Genomic DNA, 20,489 nt, shown 5'->3' on the forward strand with positions numbered 1-20,489 from the left:
ACATCAGCCCAGAGGTCCTGCCAGAGATGTGGATATTTCATTAGGTGGAAGGGATTGAAAATGAAACAGAAAAAGTTCCCCTTATTTTTCTAAGTAGCCACAGACCTAATGTTCTGAGCATGGTTTGTCTGGTATAATTACAGAATTGCCAGAAAGGACAAAATGACATGTTGAAAAGGACAGAGATAAGATGCTGACATATTAGAACATACTTCAGAGGTCAGGACTCTTTAGACTAGAAAGGTGAAAACTCTACTAAATATTCCAGTTCTGTTTTCAAGTAGGGAGTGGCCTTGTTTAAGAAATATTGGTGTTCTGGACTTAAGACTCAGTTTCCCTCACCACCCCCCAAGAAATTTGAAGGAACTATATTTTTAGTTAGAGAGGAGAGGGAAGGAGATAAAGAATTGGATTGGGCGACTTTTAGTAAACTTAATGACCCAGGAGATGCTGTAGGTTGAAAGTATGAGCTGTTCAGATATATTCTTAAATAGATTGACCCAGAGTATATCCTTGAGTTGGAGTCAAAAAAAGCTATAAAATATGCCTTCCTATCAGAAACAGACTACATGTTGAGCTTTAAAAAAAAAGATCTGACTTAATCCATCTACTTTGGGACTCATTTATTATATTTACAGTTTTAGATACTTGATATTTGCCAGAAGCTAGTACATTGATCTCTCTCTCATTCTTTCTGTCTCTTTCCTTGTCTCTGTCTCTCTGTCTGTCTCTCTCTCTCTCACACACACACAGAGCCTTCTGCATTTATTATATTTACATTTTTAGATACTTGATATTTGCCAGAAGCTGGTACATTGAAATCTCTCTCATTCTCTCTGTCTCTTTCCTTCTCTCTGTCTCTCTGTCTCTCTCTCTCTCTCTCTCACACACACACACACACACACACAGCCTTCTGCATTTATTATATTTACATTTTTAGATACTTGATATTGCCAGAAGCTAGTACATTGATCTCTCTCTCATTCCCTCTGTCTCTCTCTGTCTCTCTCCTTCTCATACACACACACACACACACACACACACACACACAGACACACACACACACACACACACAGAGTCTTCTGCACTCATATGATTTATGATCTAGTGGAGCAGGCAAACGTATAAGTAACTAACTTTATAAAGCTATATATAAATGAAATAAATGCCATGTAAAGATTGACAATTGTCTGTGGAAACGATATTGAAGGAAGGAATGATTGACTCTGAGGTGAGAGGCAGAAATGCTGTCTCAAGACCTTAGCACCTGAGCTGCATGTTGAAGGATAAGGGGAAATTAGGAGAGAGGTGTGCGTGGCCTGAGGAATCAATCCAAGCAAAGCAGGAGGGAAGTGATGCTCAGGACCTGGGCAGGATGCAGAGAAAGCAGGCAGAAGAAGCAGCTGGACAAGGACCTAACACAAATCAGACACAGGTAAAGGTTTAGACTTGTGGTTGTAGGCCGTGGGAGTCCTTACTGGGTTTTGAAGATGGAAGTGACATGATTTTGTCCATATTTTAAGACGCTGTCTCTGGAGCAGTGTAGGGAAGCAAGTAGGGAGCCAAGAAATGTGGATTGGAGCTGCTGAGCCATGGCGGATTCACTGATTGGTGACCAAGTGCCTGTAAAGCTTAGCTGAGGGTTGCCCTACCAAGGGGTCCACGCCACGAGGCTCCAGGCATTGACATAAGCATCCATCCTTTTCACGTTGGGAGAGTAGTGATCCTTTTCACGTCAGGAGTTTCCAACATGACATGAAACTTTGTGACCACCTTAGCACTACAAAGCTGAGGCAACTGCTACACATTTTGTTTCCATTTAATTCACCTTTCTTCTTGTGACTCTTCTGTATTTATATTTTGGCCAAAATCACTCTGTCATCTGAACTTACTATTCCCCAAGGGAATTCAGGCTTCACTTGTGTTTTTGCTGAAATGCATACCCTTGAGAGTATCTGTGAGCCAATTTTAACACCTCCTTATAACACCCTAAAACCTTTACATGCACTGAAAAATGGGTAACGCTCATAAGAACCTGTTCAACCATATATAAAAATGAAAGGATGATTACACAAAATAAAATTAAAATGCAGCCCTTTGCTTGTAGTGTTAAGCATCCATAGCATTCAATGCATGCTGCCTCGTGTTCATGTTGCTGTACCTCATGTCTCTTTCCACATCTAGACAGTCAGTTGCTTGAGGACATTTATACTTCATTCATCTTTTGATTGTCCCTCAAGTTAAGGGAAAAATTAGTCTGGTGTTTGTTAAAATGATAAGGAAGATTTGATTCAGGACTATTGCACTAGAGGGAAAAGGCAGTGGCACCCACTCCAGAGCTCTTGCCTGGAAAATCCCATGGACGGAGGAGCCTGATAGGCTACAGCTCATGGGGTCACAAAGAGTCGGACCCAACTAAGCGACTTCACTTTCACTTTCTTTGTTGCACTAGAGAAGGGGGCGACAGAGGATGAGATGGTTGGATGGCATTACTGACTCAATGGACGTGAGTTTAAGCAAACTCAGGGAGAGAGTGAAGGACAGGGAAGCCTTGTGTGCTGCAGTTCATGGGGTCACAGAGTTGGACACAACTTAGCAACTGAACAACAGCAGTATTGCGCTAGGGGGTCAACACTATTGTAATAGGGGCAAGAGATCAAGCTCAACGATGAGTCCAGCAGGACAAGTGGAAATTTACAGCTGATGAGCTGAGGAGGGGGCCCAGGGATGGAAAATTACAAAGAGGAGACATCAAGGATGGGCGGATCCTTGGGACTTCCGTGGTGGTCCTGTGGGTAATCCTCCACTCTCTCAAGACAGGATATATGGGTTTGGTCCCTGGTCGGGGAACCAGATCTCATGGTGCAGCCTATAAAACAAACAAAAAACAAAACAAATAAAATCAACAAAAGGATGAGGGATCCTTGCTAACCTGACCTCACAGGCCTTACTCAAGGCAGGCCAAGTGAGGTGGATAAGGCATGTAATCAGATATTGAGGGTAATCAGATATCAAGGGTAGGAGAGTTCTTGATAAACTGACATGGCAGGATTCTCACTGCAAATGACTCAACAGGCCAAGGTCAATGAGACGTAGTGGAAAAGAGGGCTCAAAGGAGTCTGACTGATGTTGGGTTGATGAGAGAGTCTTGTCAGCTACAAGGCTGAGTATTGCTTGTTCAGTGTTTGAGAGAGAGGGAAAGAATGTGTGTGTGTGTGTGTGTGTGTGTGTGTGTGTGTGTGTGTGTCTTGTAATGCCCCATACAGTTTGCTTCTGGACCGAGAGACAGCATTAGAGATTTGTGTAACAGTCAAGGGAACTCTAGGGGGAGGAATTGGCCAGTATATTAATGAGGGCAGAGGGAAGGGGCTATTGAGAACATGGTTCAAATCAGAAACATTTACCCAGTTTACTTACATTTTGGTAGAAAATGACTTCTTGGTTTTGATTTTAATTTGAGGAAACATTAACTTTTAAAGAAAAATCAGTTTTCCCTTAGTAGTTTTCATGATTCTTGATGCCCTGTTGGTATATTTTTTAAAATAAATATTGCTAACAGTAAAAAACTATCTTCAGCATCAAATGATTTAAAGTAGCCTATCAAGATACTAAGGGCTTCCCTGGTGGCTCAGCAGGTAAAGAATCAGTCTACCAGTACAGGAGACGTGGGTTTGATCCTTGGGTCGGGAAGATCCCCTGAAGGAGGAAATGGCAACTCACTCCAGTATTCTTGCCTAGGAAATCCCATGGACAGAGAAGCCTGGCAGGCTACAGTCCATGGGGTCACAAAAGAGTCTGACACAACTTAGCGGCCAAACCACCACCACCACCAAGATACTAAATATAAGAATGTCTGTTTTACTTTTTATAATTAGGTATATGTCTTTTGAGATGTCTTTGTTAAATATGTCTTCTTTGAGAAAAAAAATTTAGTATCCTATCAGGAATTTTATAGAAGGGAAAAGGAATGAAAAGGCTCTGATGGAACCATGAACTGAAATAGAAAAGTGCATTATTTTCTATGTTCATTCTTAAACAAAAGACTTCTAACGAGCAACATGTATAATACATATAATGCGCCGTGTATTTTCCTGTTGGTCTTCGGACCTTGAAGAATTAAGGAGAAATTGAATAAAGATGGATAATATCAAGCATGACTCTTTATAAAAATGTGGATGAGATGGTCCAGCTCTAGGACCTTGTTGCCATGCAGATGTGAATTGTTTAACTTGGAAAAGTGTTCATAGCGGTCAAAATTTTGTTCAGCAAAAAACAGGAACTTAACAGAAAGTGCTCAGAGTTTCTCTTTGTGTTAGACCCTAGGACTCCAAAGAAAGGGGTTGCCTCTGAAACAGAAATGTGTTCAAATGTTAGTAAGCTAAAAACTCAGTGATTGAAGATAGAAGTTTCAATATTCTTTTTATTCTTGTGGTATCACACAAGGTTAATTGTTGGCTTGCTTTGGGGCACAATGGGTAAGGTCATCAGACTGCTATTTTGCTGTTAGTTCCAACAGTTTACACCCACAAGGCAACTCAAAGGTCTCTACAGTATACTGGGGGTTTTATGAGCTGAAACCAGCAACCCTGCCTCCCACTGACTTTTCACAGTTGTGCATGAGGACTTTTTCATCTGGAAAAGAATAATGCGTCTAGTCTAGGTGGAGTCGTCAGGGAAGAAAGAGTCCAGGCGCCCAGACTACTGGTTTCTCCTCTTCCACCTCCCCCTGTCTCTGGGCTGTGGAGCTTGGTCAGCCCTTTCTTTCTCTTCTGTGTGAGTCAGGCCATAAAGTGGCTGAGCTTGTTTCATCGGCAGTGTTGAGATTTTTGCCAGCCGAGTAACTGTTTCGTTATAGCCAACGTAGAGCGTTGGGGATGCAAGATGCTGCTGGGGGTGGAGGGCAGGGGGTCCCCTCCTTCGGGAGGCTTTGTGGGCTTGTGCTGGAGGAATCATGAGCTGTACATGCAGGAACACAATTTATCTTTTGCTTTTAATAGTCCATTTATTTCCCTCCAACCTTCTTCACCCCACGGTGCCCCGCTGAAATCATAATTCTCTGTCAAGTGACATTTTGTCACCATGGAAATGAGAGCATTGAATCTGGAATCTTATGAATGCACTGTACCATCCAGTGGTCTCAATGTAGAAGAGGTAAAAAAAAAAAAAAATGACCTTGACAGTGATTCACAAGGTTTAATCTCATACTAAATCTTTTGTTCTTTTGCTGACTTTTTAATTTAGAAAGAAAAAGTCCACCATGGAACAATAAGTCAGGGAGCCAAAGACACGTAATGCTTCCTGAGGGCATGGAAAGTGGATGTTAAACATACGCTTGTCCCTTTAGTCTCTTACGGTTGCAAGAGATTCCTGAAAACTTAAAATATGGGAATAAATGGCCAGGCACCAAATTCATGGTTAATGTAACTGGTCTTGTCACTTGGGTGCTTTAAACACAAAATCAATGAACGTTTATCTTAGACAGACTTAGTATAACCAGGTACAAACATGCTCAACATTATTCTACTTTGCATCTTAAAAGTTAATGATTTGTCTTTCACGAGTGTTATTCTCCTCTTCCACGCAACTCAGATTTGTGTCTTGCACCTTCCCTTTCTTGGGTGGAGTTCAGAAACTGTTCGTGGTACATAGCCTCTGAACAGTCAGAATAATGGGCAACAGTGGCAGCAGAGACTGAAAACAGTCAGTGTCTGTGGCTATAGTTCAACTGGCATCACAACCTAACTTCCTGTTTAGGCTCCTTTGTGAGCAAAAGCTTGGTTTCAGATCTTAATACTGTTTTGGCTTCAGGAGCCTGGTGCCCACTCCAGGGTCACATTGAGACCAACTGGGCTGACTCAGAGGAAGGAGCCATCCTGTTGAGTCATCCACTCCACTTCCTGTGGGTCCAGAGTTTTCTTTGGAGGCTCCTCATCTAAGTGGTCCCTGGCCTTAGCCTGAAAAGTCTGGGAAACTCAGAAGGTTAAGATTTGAACATCTGCAGGACAAGCTTCTGCCCTGCATCTCTATAGAAAGGCATGATTTCATCCCAGGAACAGTTGATTTCAAGGAGAAATAGAAAACAAGGTGGGAGGGGGCAGGGGAATCAGAGCTTTCTGTTATGATGGAGACACATAACTGAAGCACTTAAATACTCCCATTACCTGTGCCACTTTGCTGCCATATAGACTTACTGTAGGGGACACAGTGGGCTTCCCAGGTGGCTCGGGGGGTAAAGAATCTGTCTGCAATACCGGAGACGCAGGAGATGTGGGTTTGCTTCCTGGGTCAGGAAGATCCCCTAGAGAAGGGATAGGCTACCCACACCAGTATTCTTGAGCTTCTCTGGTGGCTCAGGCGTTAAAGAATCTGCCTGCACTGCAGGAGGCCTGGGTTCAATCCCTGGATCGGGAAGATTCCCTAGAGGAGGGCATGGCAGCCTACTCCAGTATACTTGCCTGGAGAATCCCATGGACAGAGAAGCCTGGCCGGTGACAGTCTAAAGGTTCACAAAGAGTCAGACAGGACTGAAGTGACTTGGTATGCACTCAGAGGACATGCCAATCAGGGGTCTGATTTTTAAAGATTTATAATTTAAATAAAGATTTATAATTTAAATAAAGATTTATAACCAGTGAAGGTCCACATAAAGATGTACATACAAAAATGCAAAATATTTGAATAGGCTTGCCTTTCTCGCCACTGGTACAGGTTGAGGAAATTGGTACCTAAACATCGGAGAAGTGCTCATCCCATAGTGCTCATGAACTCAGTGTGTTGACATTGATGATGCAGGAAGGGATTCCATCCGTGTAGCTGTGACTCTGTGGTGGTGGGTTTAAGACTGGACTAGGGAGGAAGAAGGTGCAAGAAAATTTTCATCTTCATCACAAGGAAGTTTATTTAAAAAAAAAAAAGGTGTTTTGTTTTTTTTTAAGGTAGAACCATATCCTCTGAATTCACAACGACCAATGTTGTGATTTCGTACCTAAAATAATGCTGCAGTGCAAAGTTACTGCATGTTTACACTCTCTCTGCTTTGTTACTTCCTCAGATGTAAGTTCCGGGATTCACTGTCTTTCCCACATTTCTTTCCTGTACTACGCACACGAGGTCACAAGAGGATGGTTAGCACCGTCTGGAGGATGGATCCCATCTGATGGAAGAGCCGCTTCAGCTCATTCCCATTAGAAGGGCCTCCAAGATCAACACACACAGGAACTGGCCCTGGTGGCTCCTGATGCTCGCAGAGTCATCCCTGCCCTCCTAGCGGGAGGGTGACCTCTTGCCATAGCCACAGCGAGTGTCCCTCCCCTGACTTCCTGAGAAAAGGGTTCCTAGTGCCCGGTGATCAAAGAGCAAACGCTCCCCAGACACTGCCAAAGGGGGAGTGCTCTGGTGGAGACTGAGATCATCACTACTGGTAATTATTAAAAATTGAGATGAACAGTGCATTTAAAACATTGAAGTCCCTTTTTTTAAACCATGTTCAAGCAGTCGGCTTACGTAGACTGTCTCTGCCCTCGCAAATAAATTTTATGATGGGATGTTTAGAGTTTCGTTGGTTTTTTTTGGGGCGGGGGGGCAGGGAGGTACCCCAGGGAGCAGGTAGCGAGTAGGGAGAGGTGACACACGAAGAATAATTCTTTAATTGATTAATAGTTTCATTTTATTCAATAACTACTGAATTAAGCAGCTTGTACCTTTAGTGGTTTTGACCCAGACGCACTGAGATGGCAGAAGCGTAGAAAAATTGAAAATTATGGTTACAAAATTGCACCCACGTTGCATGTAACTGTATGTCTACTTGTATAAGTTGCATAAGTTTTACAAGTTTATCTTTTCTCCCCACCTAGATTGTGAACGAGTCAGAAATTACCTATTAATTTTATATATATCTTCTCAAAACATCTCTGCTAATCAAAAGACTTAGGAGCATAGACCACTGAAAGTGAAGATTTTCCAAACTGTCTGTTGACTCACATCCGGTTAGACTGCAAGCTCGGTTTACCTGGGGGACAGCTAGCAGCACTTGCTAGCCAGTGACAGTGTGGTCTTAACTTTGTCTGGGAAGGCAAAGTGAATATTTTTGCAGTTGGATGAAACCATCTACCAAGTTCTATGTGCATCTAGCCTCAATAACATATGGCAACTAGTCCGTGTGAATTACTGTCTAGACTAGGCTGGTAGATACTAACAAGGTAATTAAAAACCAGGAGGCAGATTCCATGCAAACTAGATGTTGTTGTTGTTGTTGTTTAGTTGCTAGATTGTGTCCAACTCTTTGTGACCCCATGGACTGCAGCATGCCAGGGTCCTCTGTCTTCCACTATTTCCTGGAGTTTGCTCAAATTCATGTCCATTGGTTCAGTGATGCCATCCAATCATCTCATCCTCTGTCTCCCCCTTCTCCTGCCCTCAATCTTTCCCAGCATCAGGGTCTTTTCCAACGAGTTGGCTCTTCGCATCAGGTGACCAAAGGACTGGAGTTTCAACTTCAGCATCAGTCCTTCCAGTGAATACTCAGTACTGACTTCCTTTAGGATTGACTGGTTGGATCTTCTTGGAGTCCAAGGGACTCTCAAGACTCTTCTCCAACACCATAATTTGAAAGCATCTGTTCTTCAGTGTGCAGCCTTCTTTATAGTCCAGCTCTCACATCTCACATGAGTACTGGAAAAACCATAGATCTGACTATTCTTGCCTCAAGAACCCTTCAGTGTCCAACGCTTTGTGACCCTGTGGACTGTAGCCCACCAGGCTCCTCCACCCATGGCATTTTCCAACTGGAGTGGGTTGCCATTTCCTTCTCCAGGGGATCTTTCCGACCCGGGGATTGAACCCAGGTCTCCCGCATCGTAGGCAGACGCTTTACGGTCTGAGCCACCAGGGAAGTCAGAAAACCTCAGAGGCCGTGCAAATCATGCCAGATGAGCGGGTGACTTCTCCAGACCCCAAAGCCACTCGTGCCAGAGCAGGAACCAGATCCAAGGGAGCTCCTAACAGTGTCACCCTGTTTGATCATCAGTGAGCACTGGTGACACGTCTTTATTCTCCTGTTCAAAAAATTACCCTACCCTCAGTATTGATTTCCTCAGCTGTGCGTGCACACCTAGCAAGAGCATATCCTGTTTAGAAAAGTCAGCAGTGTGACACGTGCTTCAAAAACAGGATTCTGTAGGCAGAATCACCTGGGAAACTCTCTAATACCATTGTCCCCTTAGAGGTTTATAACACAGATTGGCATATAAAAGCTTTGAGAAGTTCTAAAATAAAAAAAGTGTTCGACTTTGTGTCCTAAAGTTATTTGCCTGCCTTGTGCTTTTTTATATTTAGCACATTAACATCCAGGAAACTGTGTTCCTGGAACACACTTTCAGAAATTTCGAGTGTGCTTGTCAGCTTCCAAACCTAGAGTGACGTCAGTAATCGCCAGGTCAAACGTTAGGGACAGAGTGGAAGCAATGGAGTTTGTTTCCGGGGAATTGAGCAAACACTGGGAGATAGTGAAGGACAGGGAAGGCCAGTGTGCTGCAGTCCATGGGGTCGCAAAGAGTCGGACACAACTGAGAGACTGAACTGAACTGAAGGGAAACAGCCTGAAAAAAAGAAACCTTTTTGTCCAGGGATTCTGTTAAACCTTCTAAGATATATACATCAAAATGAGACCCAAAGAGCACAGATACAAACTTCTTTGTAAGAAATATCACATGAAAAAGAATTTTTTTTTGGCAGCGATTCACTTGACAATCTGAAAGGAAAATATGTCCAATATAATTTTAACTCTACTAGGCTCCAAGGAACAAAATAGTAATAAGGTGTTATTACGTTGCGAGAGGAGTAATTAACCAGCCTCACAGTCTCTGGGCTCATCTCACTGTATTTGCCTTTGTATATTTTGTGCTACAATCTGCTTTTGCAATATGTCTTGTGAGTTCTCATTTAAAAAGGGTGAGGGCTCGCTTCAAGAATCCAGCACTTTCCTTCCTCATTTTCTCCTATGCTCCTTAGTCAATTTCACATGATTTGGGACTTACTTTCACTTAAAGTGAGCTTAAGAACCACAAAATATTGTTAAGAGAATTCTCTAGTTTAGAAGAAAAAGCTGTCTCTTTCTTTTTTTCAAATGCAAAAAAAAAAAAAATGCCTGATCAAATAGCAAACAACAATATTTAGTAGATCACAACTGAATTTTATTCCCCTTTAAGGTCAATTTTTTCACCCTCTTCTTGCTTGATTTTGATGTTTGGTGATAGGGGCTCCACGTTCAGTTCAGTTGCTCAATCGTGTCCTGCTCTTTGCGATTCCATGGACTGCAGCACACCAGGCTTCCCTGTCCATCACCAACTCCCAGAGCTTGCTCAAACTCATGTCCATCAAGTCAGTGATGCCATCCAACCATCTCATCATCTGTCATCCCCTTCTCCTCCTGCCTTCAATCTTTCCTGGCATCAGCACCTTTTCCAAGGAGTCAGTTCTTCACATCAGGTGGTTAAAGGATTGGCGTTTCAGGGGCTCCAAACCAGTGACCGAGTTGTGTGTTGTCATTAAACTGCCGCAGAGAAAATAGCAAATGTTTCTGTGCATGAATGTGAAAACTCCAGCTTCTGAAAAGAGCTCCTGTTTGCAGCAGCATGTGAGGGGTGAGATGCGGTGGATAAGCTTTGGACCACACCTGGATCTGGGCATTTGAGGTCCCTCAGCCAAGTAGCAGAGTACACACGATTTCCGTGCCTTCTAGTTCCACTGCCTCCGGAAACATACAGCCCAGCAAAGGGAAACACAAGGGCATGCCTCCCAAAGCACAAAAGCAGTTCTATTTCCATTGCCTCAGCTGGTGCTGACGTGAACGCAGTATGGGTTTCTTCGAAGTTTTAGGACAAGGTAGTGCTAAGTGCAACCTCAGTCCAATTCCAAGAAAAGAAGTCTGGTCTGTTCCAGATCTTAAGGCTGTATCTGTTAAAAAGCACACTTGCTGTATGATTTGTAGCCAGCTCTGTCATTTGTGTGTTAGGTTTATCACCTCCATGGGAAAAAAAATTCAGCAGCACCTTAGCAAGTGATCTGTCTGTGGGGGTCAGCTTTTAACCGCAGCGCTTTTACAAATTGCAGCCATTAGTAAACCTGGGGTGATTTATCTTTAAACCGATCTAACAGCAAGCAAAAGGATTTTCTGTGGAAGGAAAATTAATTCAGTAATTAGGGTTACAATGAAGAAAGGAGAGAGAGAGCAAAGGAGGATTTAGTTAGAACATCCTCAGGGCTCCGGGGCCACATCAGCTGCCTTCAGGTCAAGGGTTTTTTCAGCCACCCCATGTCTGCCTGTCTTGGCTTTGTAGTCAATGCCAGGGCGGGGCTGGGCACTCAGGAAGCTGCACGTTACACTTCCAGCTTGAGTAATTCACCTTTTTCCAGGCCTCCACTGTAGCTAAAATAAGCCTCCTTTGCACATGGGTTTTGCTGCCCCAGAACAGCTGGCGTTCCCAGCATTTCCCGACAGCGCTTCCCTGCTCGAAACCGTGAGGTCCTCCCGGGGCACAGACACCGTGGTGCCCTTTGCTGGAGAGAACAGGGCAGCCGCACGGACTCCAGCTGCATCTCACGGGACCTGGTTCTCCCCAGGGTTAACAGATCCCTGGCGATATTGCTGTTTATCCCAATAGAAGTTTACCATCAGATAAGCATTCGCTTTGTAAACAGGTTAGCTTTGCAGACTCAAGTGCATCCTCCGTAAGCACCACTTCTAACACTTGGAGAGACACATTTTCCCCCCGTTGGCAGTCACCCCATTCATCAATCAACAAAGAAAAGCAGTGATGGCAGAGGAAGAGGACTTACTGCCCCACGAGAGAGCAAACAGGGCAAGAAAAGGGTCCTGCCAGGACCTTGCCAGCTGCCCTCCCAGAAGACACCAAGGGCTCCCAGCCGGCTAGCTGGTTAGCCAGCTGGGGCCACGTGGTGTCCCCTGCAGATGTCCAGGGCAGACTCCCTTGGGATAAGGGAGTCTCATGTGCAGAGCAGAGGCAGTAAAGCTGAGCAGCATCAGGGTCCCTTCTAGCCTGTCACTTTCCTGCCATCTTACTCTGTGTCCCCAGTCTCGTAAATCTTTCGCTCCTGGCCACCTGGCCCTTGGATGATGTTTCCTGCCTCTCAGTAACCTCTGCATCTCTTCCCATTTAGCCTGAGTGTGCAAACTAACCTCAGCAGTAGTGGTCTCACTGGCCTCCATCCCTCTGGGATTCACCAGGCTTCCAGCCCTCTGAGCTGGCACAACCCCTCCGGGCTGCAGAAAATTCCCAGGAGCTGCTGAACAAAGCTGCCAGAGGTGGGGGCACTGAGGATGAGGTCCATGGCCACACATGCTCCAGAGATAAACGAGGTCTCATGAGCAGTCACTGCACACGGTGCAGAATCTGTTGAGGCTGCAGCAACTCATGGTATCTGTGTGGGCATTTTTCTTTTTTTTTTTTACTTAAAATTTTTTTATGTTCATATATAGATGAAGCTCAATGAAAAATTTCAGTGGGGAGAGCCCCTAGACTAAGTAGAAAAATCGCATTTCTTTTTAATTAGAGGATAATTGCTTTACGATGGTCTGTTAGTTTCCGCTGTACAACAACGTGAATCAGCCATATGTATACACCCATCCCCGCCCTCGTGGCTTCCCTCCCACCCCACCCCACTGTGGGCAGTTTTTCAAGTCCAGGATCCTAAGATGTCAAGGTCAAGGCTGCCTGGCCCTGGTCAAACATCCTTACCTAAAGATTGTTGTTATTTAGTCGCTAAGTCGTGTCCGACTCTTTGTGACCCCAGGGACTGTAGCCCACCAGTGTTCTGTCCATGGGATTCTCCAGGCAAAAATATAACTTCGTAAGAATGTCCATCTTTGTCTCTCTCTCTCTTTTCTTTTAAGGCTCGGCTGTAACTATTGTTTTATTTTTTGCTTTACATAACTTGGAGAATGGTTAGTCCCAGGCGTTGTTTCCAGCCTGTGTGCTCCAGGTGCCCAGTTTCAGGCAGTTCCCACCCCACCCCCGCCCCGCTGCACCTCAGCTAGAAATCCTGGCCTGTTCTTTCGTTTCATCAGTGTTGATTGACAACCTGGATAAGGTCCCGCCCTCAGGGAGACTGACCCAAGAGAGGGGTGCTCAAGGCACATGAGAAGCAGATCTCACCTGTTGCATCAAAATGAATGTTGGCCCTTGGGTCCTGGACTGAATACCTGTTCCCTGGTGTGTTGTGATAAGAGGTGGTTTTCTGGCTCATTCCTTTTCACGCTAGCCCATTACACACATTCCTACCAGATCAACCTTCAAAACTCTACGCTCACAAGCTCTCAGTTGCCAATCACATCCACTCTAAACGCCCCAACCCCACCCGACCTCTCATCCCTCCACCCCCCAGGCCCAGCCTCTCCTCTGTGAGTCCAGAGCAGGCTCTACTCCGTCACTCCAAACCGCCCCCAGAGCCCTCCCCGCTTCTCCTTGCCACCGCAGAACCCTTCCCGTCTTCTCCAGCACACATGGGGCCTGTCGCTGAACAAATGTTTCACTGCCAGTCCTTATCTTACCACCGTTTAGCATTTTAATCACTTTTTGCATGCGTGCTAAGTCACTTCAGTCATGTCCAACTCTTTGCAACCCCTTGGACTGTTGCCAGCCAGGCTCCTCTCTCCTTAGGATTTCCCAGGCAAGGATACCAGAGTGGGTTGTTATGCCCTCCTCCAGGGGATCTTTCTGAGCCAGTGATCAAACCCGAATGTCTTCCATCTCCTGCACTGGCAGGCGGGTTTTTTACCACTAGCACCACCTGGGAAGTCCCAGTCTCTCTTTACTGGTTCTGTGCTTTCTAACCTCCTTGGAGGCAGAGACCTCTTCTCCAGTCTCTTTTGTATGCTCCACAGCCCTGGGCATGTGATAGCTACTGAACCATCTTCCTAACCAAGCGATTGCCAACAGGCCAGGTCCACACAGCACCTGCCTGGCCAAGATTTACCGGGTGACAGAGCTGGGAGGGCCCGAGGTAGACGCCTGGGTAGATGTCTGGCTTAATGAGCTATTGCTGAAAGCTGATTTTGAGCATGTGAAACCCATGCTGCGTGACACACACTGCATGTTTTCTTCTAAAGCTGACAGATTAATGAGAATGTATATTGAGTAATGGGGAGTTTTCTTGGTTTTGCTTTGCTACTGCTGCTTGTGACTGCATGGCTGAATTTATTCAGAACTCATGTCCACTTATCTTTTAAGCAAGGGAAACGTGTATAAATAATGAGAGGCAGGAAGGGGTTATTAAGGCTGAAGGAGCCTGGTTAGGCAGCACTTGGTGGAGAAGGCGCTTTGGGAATTCCTGCATTGAATCTGTATCTTTGCATTTTTATGGAAATCACAAAGCACCTACCAATGTTGCCTTCCCGCTGCCCCTCACCTGCTCACTGATGGAGAACCTGAAGTTTCATACAGTTTGAGTCATCACAGTCACTTCTGGAGGACTGAGCTTGTCATCACCCAGAAATAGAGTCCTTCACCAACCCCCTTGAGATGACACTGCAGGCCCTGTGGGTGTAACCCAGTGCATCCGGACAAAATTCGGAGCCTGAATCTCTCCACAGGCTGCGGCTCCTCCGAAAAGCAAGTTAATCCCAGACGTGCCCCAGGTCTTCAGGAATAATTTCCAGTACGCCCTGAGCTAAAATTGCATCCTGGGACTCCCCTGCTGTCTGGTGGTTGAGACTCGGTGTTTCCAATGAAGGGGGCACAGGTTCAATCCCTGGTTGGGGAACTAAGATCCAACATGCTGCACAGTGAGGCCAAAAATAAATAAATGCATATAAAAATGACTTTAAAAATAAAAAAATTAATTAAGAATAATGACATAAATAGAATAGAATAGGGCTTTGCAGTTGGCACTAGCGGTAAAGAATCCTCCTGCCAGTGCAGGAGACACGAGAGACACAGGTTTGATTGCTGGTTCAGGAAGATCCCCTAGAGGGAGAAATGGCACCCCACTCCAGGATTCTTGCATGAAGAACCCCATGGACAGAGGAGCCTGGCAGGCTACAGTCCATGCGTTGCAGAGAGTCAGACACGACTGAGCATCTGAGCACTGACTGAGAATAAAACACAATGGCATCCTGAGGGCCCATGGGAGCCTTGGAAGCTGCTGATGTGCCCTGGTTAGGTCAGGGCAGATGTCCACAGCAGCATACCTCCAGAGTTTTTATCTGGGAAAAAGCGTTGGTGATTTGTCTCCTTTGGTACTAAGCACTTTAATGGACATAATTTCAGTTAATCCTAAAATCTGTCCTACAGGAGACCCACTGGGGCAAGCATTCCCATTTTACTAAGCACTGTGCATCTCAGAGAGGCAAGGTCATATGCCCAAAAGAACACAGCTAGGACAAGGGGGAGCTCAGATCTCAGTGATGGCCCACATGCTCCCCGGCTCACTCTGCTGGATTTCCAGGCCAAAGTCCCAGCTCTGCCACAGATAGCTTTCTGACTTGGAAAAAATTATTTTTTCCCTATGAGTTTCAGTCTCTCCATCTCTCACAAGAGCTAAGACTCCCTAATTCTCTGGGTTTTCAAAAGAATTAAATAAACTGTGAGAACTTATGAGAAGATGGCTTACACACACGCCTATACACACTTACGACAGCTCTTGAAAACAGAACTTCATATCATAGTGCTAATCTCTACAGGGATGAATATGTAAGTTTAGATTTCTCCTTAGCAGTTCCTTTAAAATATATTTTCCAAAAGAAAAGAACCAGTGAAAAGGGGATTTGGGTCTCATTCCAGATATATTTTAAGGTTCTAGTCTCTTCCAAAATTTACAGCCAGTGTCAACAAATACTTGGTTTGTCTAATCTCTTTGTGGTTTGCCGAGAAGGTGGATTCAGTGTTTTTCAAAGTCGGGACTTCCTGTTTTTCCCTGATCAGTGTTTTTCTCTTTGAATTCTTCACTTTTTTGCATCAGCCAGGAACACATGTGGTGCAGTCATATGGAACTGTGTTTGAGAGGGTTAGAAATTAGGTGATATAATACTTGGTCATTTTTTATCTATTCGGTGGACTTTCATCTTCACATAGCAGTAAGTGACTGTAGAGAAAAAGCTTTTATTCTGTAGAAGTGGTCTTTTAGCAGGACCAAAGGGGAAATTTTAATCATTTTACTTGTGAAGAAACATCATATTCTGTATTGAGTAATTGATAGGAATCTTAAGGCTTTAAAACAGATTAAAATGTACTGTCAAAGTTACACAATGAGAAAATTGACTTACTACTCAAAGTCCAGAGCTCTCATTGGTTTTATCTTAACGTGCAATTAAAAAAAGAAATCTGCACTTTGCCATTTAGAAACTTAACAGATAGCCTTTAGAAATTCCCTTTTACTATCAGTGAAATAGGAAGAAATGTTTGCTTAGGTTTATTCCCAAGCGTTAAGCAGAGGTTATCAAGCCAAAATCTTGAGCACTTCAAAGAATTTCTAGCAAAGGAACTTAGCATCTTAGTCATCAGCACTCTGAGACACGTGAGTTTAAAGTACTTGAAGTGGACCTAAAGGTATAGTGGGGGTATTAAAGTTGGTTCAAAAACAAGTGTTTAAGCCATAAGGGAACTCAAGGTTCAGGCTTGGTAAAACAGTTCTAACGTTGAGGTTGGAATGATTCTTAAATTCTTCTATAAATGCTGTTATATGTAATGCCAAATGAGTTTAGATGAAGTTATACCCGAAGAGTATAGTTTTTGTGCATTTCTTTTTGCACACCTATTTAGGTCTCATTCCATATACTTTTATTCGAAAGCTCTTTTCCACTCATTCTGACCACTTAGAATTGTCATCCTGTCTCTATGGCTTGTAGAGGTGTGCTGCTGTGTTTCTCTCTTAGTGCTGGTTGCATCAATAATCCTTCTGTGTGTTTCTCTCTTCACGTTTGTGTTCTCTCTCCCTCTCCCCCACTGCTTTTCCCATCTTCAGCTCCTTGAGTCTGCCCCTCTCCTTGTCATACAAAACCTCCCTAAACCCCAGGACTTTCACTGATGAATGGTTCATTTTTGTTCGTTTGCAAAAAATTCGTGTCCAACTCTTGCAACCCCCATGGACTGCAGCCTGTCAGGTTCAAGCCCCTAATTCAAAGGTTTGTGGGGAATATAAAGAAATATTCAAATACACTTAGTGCATACAGCTTATTTGCCTGGCCCCATGCTCTCTGCTGATCAGGGTACATGACATAAAGAAAGTGAAAGTCGCTCAGTCATGTCCTGTATAGTCCATGGAATTCTCCATACCAGAATACTGGAGTGGGTAGCCTTTCCCTTTTTATAATTAATAAATAATATAATAATAAATATTGTATTTTATTATATATTTTATAAATGTGTACAAAGGTGAAAGGGAAAGTCACTCAGTCGTGTCTGACTCTTTGAGACCCCATGGACTATAACTCACCAGGCTCCTGTGTCCATGGGGTTCTCCAGGCAAGAATACTGGAGTGGGTAGCCAGTCCCTTCTCCAGGGGATCTTCCCAACCCAGGGATTGAACCCGGGTCTCCTGCATTGCAGGCAGATTCTTTACTGTCTGAGCCACCAGGGAAGCCCTGGTGGGAGGTAGAAGTAGGTAACAAAGGGCTTGAACATGCGGCAGCAGGGGGGTCAGTTAAACAAGAGCAGATCTTTCTTTTCTCATGCTCAGAGGTCTAGATTTTGGAAACGTGCAGCTGTCTTTGGACAGCACACAGCTTCTAGAATTCAGCCTCGTGTTTAAGCTGTCAGAAATCAGGGTGTCTTTCAAGTGAGATGAACAAGGGGAACCCTTCCAAGAGGCACGCTGATAATTTATCAAAAGGGACTTCCCTGGTGGTCCAGTGGTTAGGACTCTACCCTTCCATTGCAGGGGTCACAGGTTCAATCCCTGATCAGGGAACTAAGATCCTGCATGCCACAGTGTGACCAAAAAAAAACACTTTGCTCTGTGGAGTGGTTCCCTGGCTTTGCCTCCTAAGAATTAGATATTTCATCTATCTTCTGTGTATTCATTTTTCATTTTAAACCATTGAAGTAACATATGTTCTTTGTCACAAGGAAAGCTATACAGATATGAGTGTCAAGCTGATTATCTTCCTCTTCCTGACTCCCTTCATCCCATCGCTCCTAAAATAAACAGTATTAAGAGTTTGGTATATGTCACTCTCCAACTTTCTCTCTGCTCATTCCCATGTATTTACCCATTTTTGAGGATCTTTTTTAAAAAAAATTTTTTAGTGGAGTGAGAATATACTATAATATTGCTTACAGTACAACCTTCAGCTTCACACTGTGATCATAAGCTTTTATTTCCAGTTGGGTACATTTAGTTGTACCTCAGGCTCTGTGATTGCTGGTCAGCATGCCCCTGTGTGCATAGACCATATACGCAGAAAATAATAATCATAATTACTTAGACTTTCCCATGTTGGCAGACAGACAGATTGTTGGCAACTCTCTGCCATTGCAAAGAATGCTTTAATGAACGCCTTTGTTTGAGAGGCATCCTGTACTTGGGCTTTATTTTGTTTGGATAGATTCTAACAGGACATTACTGGATTAAAGAGATGGTATGCTCTAAATGGTAATACCTTTTGACATCTTCCTTTGCCAAGGATTAAAGTTGACACTCCAGCCAGTACTGTATGAAATTTCCTTTTGTGGTGTATCTTCACGGGAGGCATGGAAGGAGCGCATGATGTGCCCAGTAGGTCTGGAGCCACAAGGGGCCCCAGCTCCTGTCCCATTGTCAGCAGGGACATCAGGGTCTTCACGTTCGAAATCACTGGGATCTTGAATGGGGCTGTGCTGTTGGGTAGGTCAAAAAGTTCATTTGGGTTTTTCCATGTGTGTGTGCGTGCTAAGTCGCTCAGTCATGTCCAACTCTTTGCAGCCCCATGGACTGTAACCCACCAGGCGACTCTTGCCCATGGGATTCTCCAGGCAAGAATACTGGAGTGGGTTGCCATACCCTCCTCCAGGGGATCGAACCCACGTCTCTACATCTCCTGCATTGGGCAGCAGGTTCTTTACCCCTAGCACAACTTGGAAAGCCCATGAGATGTTACAGAAACAAACATTTTGGCCAACCCAATACTTTAACCGACTCCCTTCTCAGGTACTTACTGGAAGCTTCTGTGCAGGGAGCTTTCTGAGCCACTCATCCTGCAGAACTTCTCTGCCAGACTGCAGGGTCAAGGCTGACCAGGCCACAGGTCAAGGCCACACTCTCCCATCTATGCCAGCATCACCTGAACCCAGGAGCCCACCGTAGACTCCTTTCAAAGGGAAAGACCTCAAGGGAGTCTTCACTCAGCCTAATCTACCTAAGGCTCTCAGATTCCTTTCAAACTACACTGCCATCAGAAAAAAGTAATGATTTCCTTTAGGAATATTTGCTTCTAGTATTTAACCATCTGGATGGGCATTGCAGGGGGATGTTTATCCCACCTGCCCCCACCCCTCCACCTGCCATCCTCAGTCTAGTGTTGAAGGAGGAAAGAGTGCCATACTCTCGATCTCCCTGGCTCCTTGTTTGGGCCACACCATGTATTAACCAAGAACCTTGGGCAAGTGACAGAATCCCTTTGAGCCCCTTTTCTATAAAATATGAATTTTCTATACTTGCCCTGTTTCTGTAGCATTGTTATATACAGCCAATAAGATAATGTGTGAAGGTCCATTCAAGATTCTGCCACACTGCCTATGTAAGAGGTTGGTATTCTTCATGTAATCCATAAGTCACGTTTCTGGAATAAATTATTGTACACTCAGCAAATATACTTCTGTGGCTGCAGCATCCTCAGGGTTCTGAGGGCCAAGTGGACAGGGCCCACGTGTTTCCTTTCACTGGGTCCTTTCGTCCCCTCATTCATGTCGGCAAAAGGGCTGGAGCAAGACAGCACTTCAGTCTACTCTGAATTCCCAAGATCCCAAACCTGAATTATAGTGAATCTGGATTTACTGAAGGAAGCTCAGCATGTGCATTTACTGGCTCATTATTATGTACATGAAATAGCAAGTATAAAAATGAATTCATTCTCTCTTTAGACATTTTCAAAGCAGTTCAGTTTTACCCACGCGATTCTATAGCTTATTCCTCTATCATATCACTTTTCTGGTGAAAAATATTCATCACAAAACATGGTTATAGTTGTAAAAGCAAGCAAGAGAGCAAGTGAATCGCTCAGCCGTGTCCGACTCTTTGCAACCCTATGGACTGTAGTCTACCAGGCTCCTCTATCCATGGGATTTTTCCAGGCAAGAATATCGGAGTGGGTTGCCATTCCCTTCTCCAGGGGCTCTGCCTGACCCAGGGATCAAACCTGTGTCTTCCACATTGCCTGCAGACACTTTACCATCTGAGCCACCAAGGAAGCCCCCAAACACTGGGCTCGTCCAGGATATGAACCCAAAGACAGCATAAATTCAGAATACGTAGTTCTTGAGCCCTTGCTACAACTAAT

General features: G+C 44.4%; 1 protein-coding gene across 1 annotated transcript in view; it reads left to right on the forward strand.

The window, feature by feature from the left end:
* The window catches only part of ANKH (ANKH inorganic pyrophosphate transport regulator), a 167,934-nt gene that overhangs the window by 57,175 nt on the left and 90,270 nt on the right, over window positions 1-20,489 (forward strand). The gene's annotated exons all lie outside the window — the stretch shown is intronic.

Source organism: Budorcas taxicolor, chromosome 20, assembly GCF_023091745.1.
Source record: "Budorcas taxicolor isolate Tak-1 chromosome 20, Takin1.1, whole genome shotgun sequence".
Taxonomy (NCBI): Eukaryota; Metazoa; Chordata; class Mammalia; order Artiodactyla; family Bovidae; genus Budorcas; species Budorcas taxicolor.